This window comes from Lissotriton helveticus, chromosome 1_1 (genome assembly GCF_964261635.1).
Source record: "Lissotriton helveticus chromosome 1_1, aLisHel1.1, whole genome shotgun sequence".
NCBI lineage: Eukaryota > Metazoa > Chordata > Amphibia > Caudata > Salamandridae > Lissotriton > Lissotriton helveticus.
The window spans coordinates 1,992,075,494-1,992,087,635 of record NC_136057.1 but is presented as its reverse complement, the minus strand read 5'-3'; positions in this window follow the sequence as shown (position 1 = coordinate 1,992,087,635).

Genomic DNA, 12,142 nt, shown 5'->3' with positions numbered 1-12,142 from the left:
CGGGACTGGAAAACAAGCTTCTTGGGATGGGTTTTGGGGTATAATCCCTCATAATGCAGGCTAGATTGAATCCAGTGGTGTAGTGAGCACGGAACCCATGTCTGGGCTTACTCTTCCCACAACTGTGACGGAGTACCCTGTCTGCTAAATTAATGGTATGCCCACACTATTTAGGGGCAGGAGGATTGTCAGCTTTCTATCAATGGATCCCTCATTGGCTCCAACGACAGACAGATTCTTCCGAAAGCCCGCTGAAGATGGGGCTGTCAGAGTAAAACTATCACACTGTCCACTTTAGAATGGGCAGTTTAATCCATTTTCTCTTCTGTCCATCACTGCCAGGGAAAGCCTGGCACTGAAGGACATAAAAAAAGTATGACCAACATACCCTTGGAGAAAACTCTAGGGTGTGGTGGTTATTTCTTTGTTGTGTTTCAATTAAAAACTATCATTTTGGGAGTTTGTTTTGGAAAAAAATGTTAAAGGTTTGGTGGACAACCATCAAAATTGACAGCAACCACCCACCAAACTTTTGTACCTTAAAAGGGACCACCTTGATGGCAGTTCCTTTCAATTTAAAGCAAGGACCTCTGGGCTGGTGGACATCTCTAATTAGAATGGATGTTTGCTTGCCAAGGTGCCACATTTTAAGTCCTATCCCACCCTGACGGATGCCACTCCATCTGCCAGGGTTCAAACCTAACTCCTAATTTTTTCTTGTTGCATGTTAAGGACTTACATGTCACAAGTAAAAGGCCCAAAATCACAAGTGGGAAAATGTTTCAATTGGGAGAATAGTGGGAACAGTGGGTGGTTGGAATTTTCGTCCTCCTGAACATTCTCTCACAGAAATCATTTCCGTGTGCTTTGGGGCCTTTCCTGTTGCATGCAATAAATCCATGCATAAAAGTGTGTTACGGTTTTTATCGGAAGAAGTTTTTGAACATAAGTAGTCAAACATTTGTTATTGTCTGTTGAATTTCTCAATTAGAAGCCACTGTAGAGGTAAGATCACATTTTGAAAAATGCACTCAGAATCACATGATATTTTCGGTACAGTGATATTCAGAGGTATACAATAACCACTATTCCTAAACTACTTGTCTTAGGCACATTTAAAAATGTATAGGCTTCCGTTATGCCCATTTTTCATACATTCGATTTTACCATATGAATTGATACATGGTCGGAACACAATGAAAAACCATTGTGCGTTGCATTTCAGTCGGTGACACAGAGTACGACGTATTTCTGGACAACCAACACGCCTTATATATTCTTGCAGCCAGAGGGTTTTATATGTATTTTGCTTCTGTAAACTAGTCATTGAGGCAAAATATAGATGACAACATTGCCACCTATTTTTATTTTCTATTGCTTTGCTTGATTTTTCATCTCAATGATTAGTTTATTTGGCAAAACTATGTGAGAGAAACACAAATGCCCCTTTGCTGCATTTTTAATTGTGTCTACCTTTCAGAAATGTATAACTTTTCTGGTGGACACATAGGTTTCACACTTGTTTCTGAAACAAATGGCATGAGGTTAGTATACACAAAACTAAAGGAAAAATTGACTACCACTTAAAACAATGCAAAAGCTTTTGTAAAAAGACATGTTTTTACACTGAACTTATTACTGAAAGCTAAGAAGAAGGTAATGTGAGCCCAACAAAGTTTAGTTGATGCCATTCTTTGAAACAAAGCAACATTTAGCTGCAGAACGCTGTTTCCAATTTGATACCCCCTTACATTTTGCTACATTTTGACTGTTTTCTCGGCTCAGTTCCCTTCAGCGGAATCCACAAACCCTGGCACCCCAACATGGAACAAAGGACACAAATTTGGCTTGGATATGGTTGCTGGAACAAAAGGTTATCAAGCTTGAAATGATAGCTGCCACGAATGTCAGAAATGGGCCCAGCCCTGGGGGAGGGGCAGGGGGGACAGGGATTGAGGGGTGCAGTTTTAGCAGTCAAGTGGTTCATCATATGAACACTAAAAATATTTTGCTATGGACAATAATCATTACATTTTTCTTATCGAAATAACTGAACAGGCCAAATAAATAATATACTTGCATCACTGCATCTATGATGATTTCCTAGTGCTTCCCCGGATCATCTCCTTTACTTTGCAGAAATAGACCCTAATTGAGGTGGATGGTAAAAGACCATTCTGAATATATTAAGGGGAGCTCACCTAATGTGTCATGTACAACTATAATTGCATTCAATCCCTGCAACCTATTCTTTACCACCCAAATTGCACTGCTGATATCATTAATGAATTTTTGCGATTTCCTCCAATCAGACCTGTTTTTATTTGAAGCCTTTTTCATTTTGGATTGAAATGCAGAAATGTCATTCATTGTAGTTGGCTTGTCACACTTCTGGTCCATGATTTGTAAAGATAGCTGTATAGACCCCAGTTCCACCAGACTGAGAGGCATTCTGGGGCATGTTTCTAATGCAGAGGGAGTATAGTTCCTTTGGCTTTTGTGTTGGAAGACCAGCAGTAATTGAGGGGCAAAGAAAACAATGTTTGACAGAGATTACCAGGAACGAATCCTGGAGGAGAGAGAATTCTAGAGAGAATCAAGGAGAAATAAAACGCCAAGGATGACCTAAGTGCAATGTAGGAAACATTGCAGTATTGGTATTCAATGGCAGATGGAACTGGTGCAATTGGGCCTTCTTGCACTACAGCTGAGTTTAAAGACAGCTAATGTGTGGAAGATAACTAGGACTACGCCTATGGAAGAATATGTACAGTCTGTAGAGGCCAGGTCACATTACAGTGGTACTAGACACAAACCGTATCTCTAGGCAATGCTGAAGCTGACTTCCCCCTCCAAAAGGAGGAGCACCCTCAGGATCGTACACCAAGAAAGCTGTGGATCTTTTAAGGCCAATGCAGCATATCAATGAAGATGGGGCAGGGAGGGTACCAGGGATCCAAATGGCCCACTACAGTGTCAGATGACCCAGGAAAGTCCAGTTTGCCAGCTCAGTGAGCTGTTGAAAAATGCCACACAGTGTCATTTTGGTCCAAAGAGTGGGTGGTAGAAGACTTCCAAAAGGCAGAGCTGGCCAACAGTGATACACTTTATTTCCTTTCGGAGTCCTACAGGGAGTACACATTATAAAGCAGGGAACACTAACAGGCCAGCAAAGGTGATCATTATCATGATACCATCATGAATCAGGGGCAGGCACTAGAACTCAGGGGCAGTCAATCATCTTCCGCTCAATATGCAAATATGGTCCATTAAATGCTCAACAACTGGTCAGAACTGCCTACTAGTAGCATTCCCCACTTGAACTTAGTGTTTCGGAAACTATCACCAAAGGAACACATGCACTAGTCACATTTGGATCTGAGAGTATGCTAAGAGTGATGCCCATCAGCTCTTCCAAAAAACAACAAGTGATGGACTGAATGTGGATCAATGTCACACACTCCCCCAGTCAAAAGATCTGGGCCCAAATCCATCGTTTTTTTGCACTCCACACCACCCTGGGTCAGATAATGGCTTTATGCAAATCAGCTCTGACCCTGTTGCCCCATGGGAACAGTCCAGTCCGAACTACAACAGCCATATCTTTCCCAGACCGGAATCAAGCATCCGAGGACCGGACCGGTTTCGAGGTAACACCTCTCTTCAGCCCGGCTAGCTTGACTCCAAGTGGTGTGGAGTGCCTGGGACCCACGTCTGGGCATCCCCAGCGCACTTAGGGCGGCAATTGCAAAAAACAACAAGTGATGGACTGAATGTGGATCAATGTCACACACTCCCCCAGTCAAAAGATCTGGGCCCAAATCCATCGTTTTTTTGCACTCCACACCACCCTGGGTCAGATAATGGCTTTATGCAAATCAGCTCTGACCCTGTTGCCCCATGGGAACAGTCCAGTCCGAACTACAACAGCCATATCTTTCCCAGACCGGAATCAAGCATCCGAGGACCGGACCGGTTTCGAGGTAACACCTCTCTTCAGCCCGGCTAGCTTGACTCCAAGTGGTGTGGAGTGCCTGGGACCCACGTCTGGGCATCCCCAGCGCACTTAGGGCGGCAATTGCAAAAAACAACAAGTGATGGACTGAATGTGGATCAATGTCACACACTCCCCCAGTCAAAAGATCTGGGCCCAAATCCATCGTTTTTTTGCACTCCACACCACCCTGGGTCAGATAATGGCTTTATGCAAATCAGCTCTGACCCTGTTGCCCCATGGGAACAGTCCAGTCCGAACTACAACAGCCATATCTTTCCCAGACCGGAATCAAGCATCCGAGGACCGGACCGGTTTCGAGGTAACACCTCTCTTCAGCCCGGCTAGCTTGACTCCAAGTGGTGTGGAGTGCCTGGGACCCACGTCTGGGCATCCCCAGCGCACTTAGGGCGGCAATTGCAAAAAACAACAAGTGATGGACTGAATGTGGATCAATGTCACACACTCCCCCAGTCAAAAGATCTGGGCCCAAATCCATCGTTTTTTTGCACTCCACACCACCCTGGGTCAGATAATGGCTTTATGCAAATCAGCTCTGACCCTGTTGCCCCATGGGAACAGTCCAGTCCGAACTACAACAGCCATATCTTTCCCAGACCGGAATCAAGCATCCGAGGACCGGACCGGTTTCGAGGTAACACCTCTCTTCAGCCCGGCTAGCTTGACTCCAAGTGGTGTGGAGTGCCTGGGACCCACGTCTGGGCATCCCCAGCGCACTTAGGGCGGCAATTGCAAAAAACAACAAGTGATGGACTGAATGTGGATCAATGTCACACACTCCCCCAGTCAAAAGATCTGGGCCCAAATCCATCGTTTTTTTGCACTCCACACCACCCTGGGTCAGATAATGGCTTTATGCAAATCAACTCTGACCCTGTTGCCCCATGGGAACAGTCCAGTCCGAACTACAACAGCCATATCTTTCCCAGACCGGAATCAAGCATCCGAGGACCGGACCGGTTTCGAGGTAACACCTCTCTTCAGCCCGGCTAGCTTGACTCCAAGTGGTGTGGAGTGCCTGGGACCCACGTCTGGGCATCCCCAGCGCACTTAGGGCGGCAATTGCAAAAAACAACAAGTGATGGACTGAATGTGGATCAATGTCACACACTCCCCCAGTCAAAAGATCTGGGCCCAAATCCATCGTTTTTTTGCACTCCACACGACCCTGGGTCAGATAATGGCTTTATGCAAATCAGCTCTGACCCTGTTGCCCCATGGGAACAGTCCAGTCCGAACTACAACAGCCATATCTTTCCCAGACCGGAATCAAGCATCCGAGGACCGGACCGGTTTCGAGGTAACACCTCTCTTCAGCCCGGCTAGCTTGACTCCAAGTGGTGTGGAGTGCCTGGGACCCACGTCTGGGCATCCCCAGTGCACTTAGGGCGGCAATTGCAAAAAACAACAAGTGATGGACTGAATGTGGATCAATGTCACACACTCCCCCAGTCAAAAGATCTGGGCCCAAATCCATCGTTTTTTTGCACTCCACACCACCCTGGGTCAGATAATGGCTTTATGCAAATCAGCTCTGACCCTGTTGCCCCATGGGAACAGTCCAGTCCGAACTACAACAGCCATATCTTTCCCAGACCGGAATCAAGCATCCGAGGACCGGACCGGTTTCGAGGTAACACCTCTCTTCAGCCCGGCTAGCTTGACTCCAAGTGGTGTGGAGTGCCTGGGACCCACGTCTGGGCATCCCCAGCGCACTTAGGGCGGCAATTGCAAAAAACAACAAGTGATGGACTGAATGTGGATCAATGTCACACACTCCCCCAGTCAAAAGATCTGGGCCCAAATCCATCGTTTTTTTGCACTCCACACCACCCTTGGTCAGATAATGGCTTTATGCAAATCAGCTCTGACCCTGTTGCCCCATGGGAACAGTCCAGTCCGAACTACAACAGCCATATCTTTCCCAGACCGGAATCAAGCATCCGAGGACCGGACCGGTTTCGAGGTAACACCTCTCTTCAGCCCGGCTAGCTTGACTCCAAGTGGTGTGGAGTGCCTGGGACCCACGTCTGGGCATCCCCAGCGCACTTAGGGCGGCAATTGCAAAAAACAACAAGTGATGGACTGAATGTGGATCAATGTCACACACTCCCCCAGTCAAAAGATCTGGGCCCAAATCCATCGTTTTTTTGCACTCCACACCACCCTGGGTCAGATAATGGCTTTATGCAAATCAGCTCTGACCCTGTTGCCCCATGGGAACAGTCCAGTCCGAACTACAACAGCCATATCTTTCCCAGACCGGAATCAAGCATCCGAGGACCGGACCGGTTTCGAGGTAACACCTCTCTTCAGCCCGGCTAGCTTGACTCCAAGTGGTGTGGAGTGCCTGGGACCCACGTCTGGGCATCCCCAGCGCACTTAGGGCGGCAATTGCAAAAAACAACAAGTGATGGACTGAATGTGGATCAATGTCACACACTCCCCCAGTCAAAAGATCTGGGCCCAAATCCATCATTTGTTTGCACTCCACACCACCCTGGGTCAGATAATGGCTTTATGCAAATCAGCTCTGACCCTGTTGCCCCATGGGAACAGTCCAGTCCGAACTACAACAGCCATATCTTTCCCAGACCGGAATCAAGCATCCGAGGACCGGACCGGTTTCGAGGTAACACCTCTCTTCAGCCCGGCTAGCTTGACTCCAAGTGGTGTGGAGTGCCTGGGACCCACGTCTGGGCATCCCCAGCGCACTTAGGGCGGCAATTGCAAAAAACAACAAGTGATGGACTGAATGTGGATCAATGTCACACACTCCCCCAGTCAAAAGATCTGGGCCCAAATCCATCGTTTTTTTGCACTCCACACCACCCTGGGTCAGATAATGGCTTTATGCAAATCAGCTCTGACCCTGTTGCCCCATGGGAACAGTCCAGTCCGAACTACAACAGCCATATCTTTCCCAGACCGGAATCAAGCATCCGAGGACCGGACCGGTTTCGAGGTAACACCTCTCTTCAGCCCGGCTAGCTTGACTCCAAGTGGTGTGGAGTGCCTGGGACCCACGTCTGGGCATCCCCAGCGCACTTAGGGCGGCAATTGCAAAAAACAACAAGTGATGGACTGAATGTGGATCAATGTCACACACTCCCCCAGTCAAAAGATCTGGGCCCAAATCCATCGTTTTTTTGCACTCCACACCACCCTGGGTCAGATAATGGCTTTATGCAAATCAGCTCTGACCCTGTTGCCCCATGGGAACAGTCCAGTCCGAACTACAACAGCCATATCTTTCCCAGACCGGAATCAAGCATCCGAGGACCGGACCGGTTTCGAGGTAACACCTCTCTTCAGCCCGGCTAGCTTGACTCCAAGTGGTGTGGAGTGCCTGGGACCCACGTCTGGGCATCCCCAGCGCACTTAGGGCAGCAATTGCAAAAAACAACAAGTGATGGACTGAATGTGGATCAATGTCACACACTCCCCCAGTCAAAAGATCTGGGCCCAAATCCATCGTTTTTTTGCACTCCACACCACCCTGGGTCAGATAATGGCTTTATGCAAATCAGCTCTGACCCTGTTGCCCCATGGGAACAGTCCAGTCCGAACTACAACAGCCATATCTTTCCCAGACCGGAATCAAGCATCCGAGGACCGGACCGGTTGGATGGACGATGGATTTGGGCCCAGATCTTTTGACTGGGGGAGTGTGTGACATTGATCCACATTCAGTCCATCACTTGTTGTTTTTTGCAATTGCTGCCCATCAGCTCTTCAGCACAGTCATGGGCAGCAAGTGCCCAGCTGTACATGAGTGCTGACTGTCTTCTGTGATAGTCAAGTTGCACGTGGCCTGGCTTCCACTACATGTTACAGCCCAGCAGCACAGGGAAATCAGTTACCCTGTTTAAGGTCTCTCCACCATAGCCTACACTCATTTGATTTTTGGCACCACCTGAGTAAGGCAGGGCTGAAATACTTCATATTAAGTTTCATTACCTGCCCTCCAGCATATCGCTTCAAAGAATGGATCTAACAGCATTGATACTCTTCTACTCATAAACGAGTAATCAGTTCCACAGTCGTATGAACTCAGAGGTTTCAAAGATTAAGGATATGCATGCGCATACTGTGGACTCCAGAAGTGTGGACAACATGTTAGAAGACAAGGACTATGTTGCATAGCAGGAGAACACCTCCCTGTTGGATGGAGTCTCTTTTGTTTGTGAGCCAATAAAGTGAACAACTATTGAAGGATAACTCAGTGCTGTAAGGGACCCCCAGTGGTAACCTAAGTGAGTGCTATTTACGACAAATACAGAGGCTCTGTGGCGATTATTCACTGTTATTCAATAGTAAAACTGATCTTTCACGGGGAGGGCAGAGCTAGCCACGCCTGGAGATGGCCGCCTGGTAAGCGAGCTCCTCCAGTTGTGTCCATATCCTGCAACTATCCTGAGTACATAACCAGACAATCATCCCAAAATCACAGATACCTGCACAGGAAAACGGCAGCCATCTGTGGACCTGTTTTCTGCTACTGAAATCCACGTTGAAAGGGGTAAAAGCTGCAGTGCTCTCTGGGCCGAGACGTGGCCTGTGCCATGTGGGTGTGCGCGCCCCGGCCGGTCTTCTACACAAGCCCCGCGGGCGGAGACGAAGAGGCACTGCGGGCTTGGTCACGACTTTGTGCGGCTACGTCTGGTGGGGACTGCCACTGAAATCACTGATTTGCCTTGCCCTTCGCTGCCCACCACCCTCTTGTGTGTTATAGAGGGGAGTAGGAGGGGACCCCGAAGTCCAGATGCAATTTCTGATGTGAGTGACTGGCGGGCATGAGCCTGGACCCAACACTGAGCGCGCCCCCACCAAAGAAGCGTGTCCGCTGCTGAGACTGCCACTCCGTCCTGCACTGTTCCTGATGGTCCCTGAAGTGCGGAAAAGAGTATTGCGGAAACCTGATAGCACCACCTTCACAGGTGAGAAAGACACAGAGTGCGGCCTTGCAACGCTGAATGCGCCATTATGGTGAGATGACGGTGGTGATATAGGGAAAGAAACACCTGTACACACACCAATCTGCCTGCTGTCTGTTGGCTCTGAGTGTGGTGATACCATATTGATTTTCCTATGCTAGATGTTAGTCTCTGCGATTGAGGTTGCTGCTATCAAGGCCCGAGACTAGTGCACAGACACACGGGGCTTAGATTGTGCATAGACCATACGCCCCACTGACCTTGGAGTGAGGAGTGCATTGCCGGCCTGAGCTGGAGAAGGGGCCCCTCCTTGGCCCTGCAGACGCTGTCCCCCTGCAACAGGCCTCCAGTGTGTAGGAGCCCGGGGGACTGGTGGGGTGGGCTGCGGCGCCTCTTCACCCTCACCTGCACATTGACTATATCTGGCACGGACATATTGCATTATCTACCAACCCCCACAGCTGGGGGTTGTTGCAGAGTGGCGTGTCGCGCCCATGAGGGGACCTGCTATGTAATCCTACATCAGCGCAGCCCTGGAGTGCTGAGACCCCAGCTGTGGAGACTGGGCTCTTACCGCGCCATAACTGGTGATCCCTGCTGCTCATGAGAACCGCAGACTATGTTCGATATTCCCTAAGTCAGCTATAGGCGCGCACTGTACAAGTGCGAGAGGATTATCTGGGCTGAGACAGTGCAAACTCATTGGCTACAACTGTTTATTCCCCAACAACCCACTAGCTGCAAGTGTGGACAATTGACCCACGCAAGGCGGAATTCGGGCGCCAACTTCAGCACAACCTGCCACTCAGAACATGGGGAAACCAGACAGAAACCAGCCCAAACTGCATTTTGAGCAGTCGAAGAAGACAGTTGAGAATAACACAGACAAACTATCTGGCAACCAGGCAAATACATCAGCAGCGGGCCCTGACGCAACCGTAGATTTCCATTCCATGTTCACGACGATCCAATCAACACTATCAAATATTGATGGGAAAATAGACTCCTTAACCTACCGAGTTGACCGCATGTCTGAACGTCTGGATAGACATACGGAGAGGAAAGACATGGCAGAGCGTCGTATTTCAGATACGGAAAATGCACAGCACCAAATGGAGACAAAGCAAGTGAAAATTGATAAGACCTTGATGGCAATAATGGCAAAGACGGAGGATTTAGAAGCAAGGTTACGCTGTAATAATCTGCGCTTCATGGGTGTAGCAGAATCGACAATACAGGCAACATGGAACGCTATATTGAGACCCTTCTGATCATGCTTCTTGGCAGGGACATATTTTCGGATGTGTTCATTGTAGAGAGAGCGCACAGATCTCTTGCACCACCACCGCCACCAGGGTTGAGGCCATGCCCTATAATTGCGAAACTTTTCATTTATAGAGACTGAGATGCAGCACTAAACATACCGAATTGGCATATATAATATTACTTATAGGTCCCTAATAGAGTGATACATCATGTACCCAGGGCCTGTAAATTAAATGCTAATAGTGGGTCTGCAGCAATGATTGTGCCATCCACTTAAGTCACACTTTAGACATGTCTCAGCCCTGTCATTGAAGTCTCTGTGTGCAGTTTTAAATTGCTATTTAGACATGGCAAATTAAATTGTTTGCCAAGGCATAATACATTTGTCACCTCTAGGTCAGGCTCTGGACAGCCCAGGGCAGGGTGCAATATATTTTAAAAGTAGGACATTTCCTGGTAGTGAAAAACTCTTAACTTTTCACTACTGAAAGCCATACCTCTCCCATAGGATAACATTGGAGTCACCTTACTACATTTAATAATCTGCATTCCAATTCGAAATGGGACCAGGTAATCAGTTCATATTTAGTGTCTCTGGAACTGGAATTTAAAACATCCTAACTTATGGAAAAGTTGGATTTTAAAATTAAGTTTTGAAAGTGCCACTTTTAGAAAGTTTGCATTTTCTTGCCTTCACCATTTGGTGCCTGTAGCCTGTCTCTGGGTTGCATGACTGGTTGTGGGTGACAGTTGGGCTTTGTGTATTCCTTCGAGAAAGCCAAACACAATCGGGAGATTAGGTGTGACTGGATGGGCTATCACCGGCAGGATGGGATGGTGGAGCTGGTCCTAACTCAACTTACACGGTCGGAAAGGCAGGGAATCTGTGCAAGTCAAAGGCATGTCTCTAGAAGCACTCCCGACTTCAAAGGCACAACTGGGTATACATATTGGACCTCAGACACCACAACTTAAACATATTTCTGGCCAGGAAGAAGGACTGCAGTGATGCTGAAAGGACTGCCATTCTTCTGGACTGCTGCTCTGATGGAACTGTTGCCCTGCTGTGCTGTGCTGACCTGCTGTCCTCTTACCTGTAGAAGGAGAACTGAACCTGCAACTTCATCTGGAACCCAGGATACCAGGGTTAGACCAAGGACTAGTCTGGTGGCCTCCCGATCTGAGTCTCAGGGACATAAATGGCTCCCCAGCATCCTATACAGTCCCCATGGACCCACCTGCTTTAAGTTCCTGACCCTCAAGTCGTGCCCGTCCGGTCCTTGACCCTTGGTGTGGCTCAGCAAGCCTAAATTAAGCTTTTGGACTTTTTGTGAATTCAAACAGATCTGGTCGCACAGATACCTCGCTGCTCGCACTGCGATTCTACGTGAAGTGGTGCCATCCTGACTTTTCAGACTCCCGGGGAACAGTGAGCATGAAGCTCCAGCTTGCCCGTCCATGATTCCTGGCCTGCTTTTCATGCTACGCTTAAGGCCTCCTGGTTGCTTCTTTTGCTCTTTGCAGCCCTCTCAAACATGAACAGGACTTGTGCCACTAACTTGAGAAGGTAAACTTCAGTAGGACTAATCTAGGGACTGTATTTGACCTGTGCTCCATCACAGTCAACCTGAAAGTGTGACTTTGACCCGGTCCACTGTGACCAGATATCCAGAGTTTAGCAACACAAAAAGATGATGGATGGAATGCTGAATCTTGTCAAACATTCATCCCACAGTCTCAGATCTGTATGAAATATTTTGTTTATTTATTCACCATGCCACCCCAGTTTTGACCCAGTCACATACAAATCAGTCTTGACTCTGTTCCCCATAGGAACAATCTAGCCCGAACTGCCAAACCGGTCCTCCCTGGACCAGAAAACAAGCATCCTGGGACCAGTTTTGGGGTATCACCCCTCATCAAC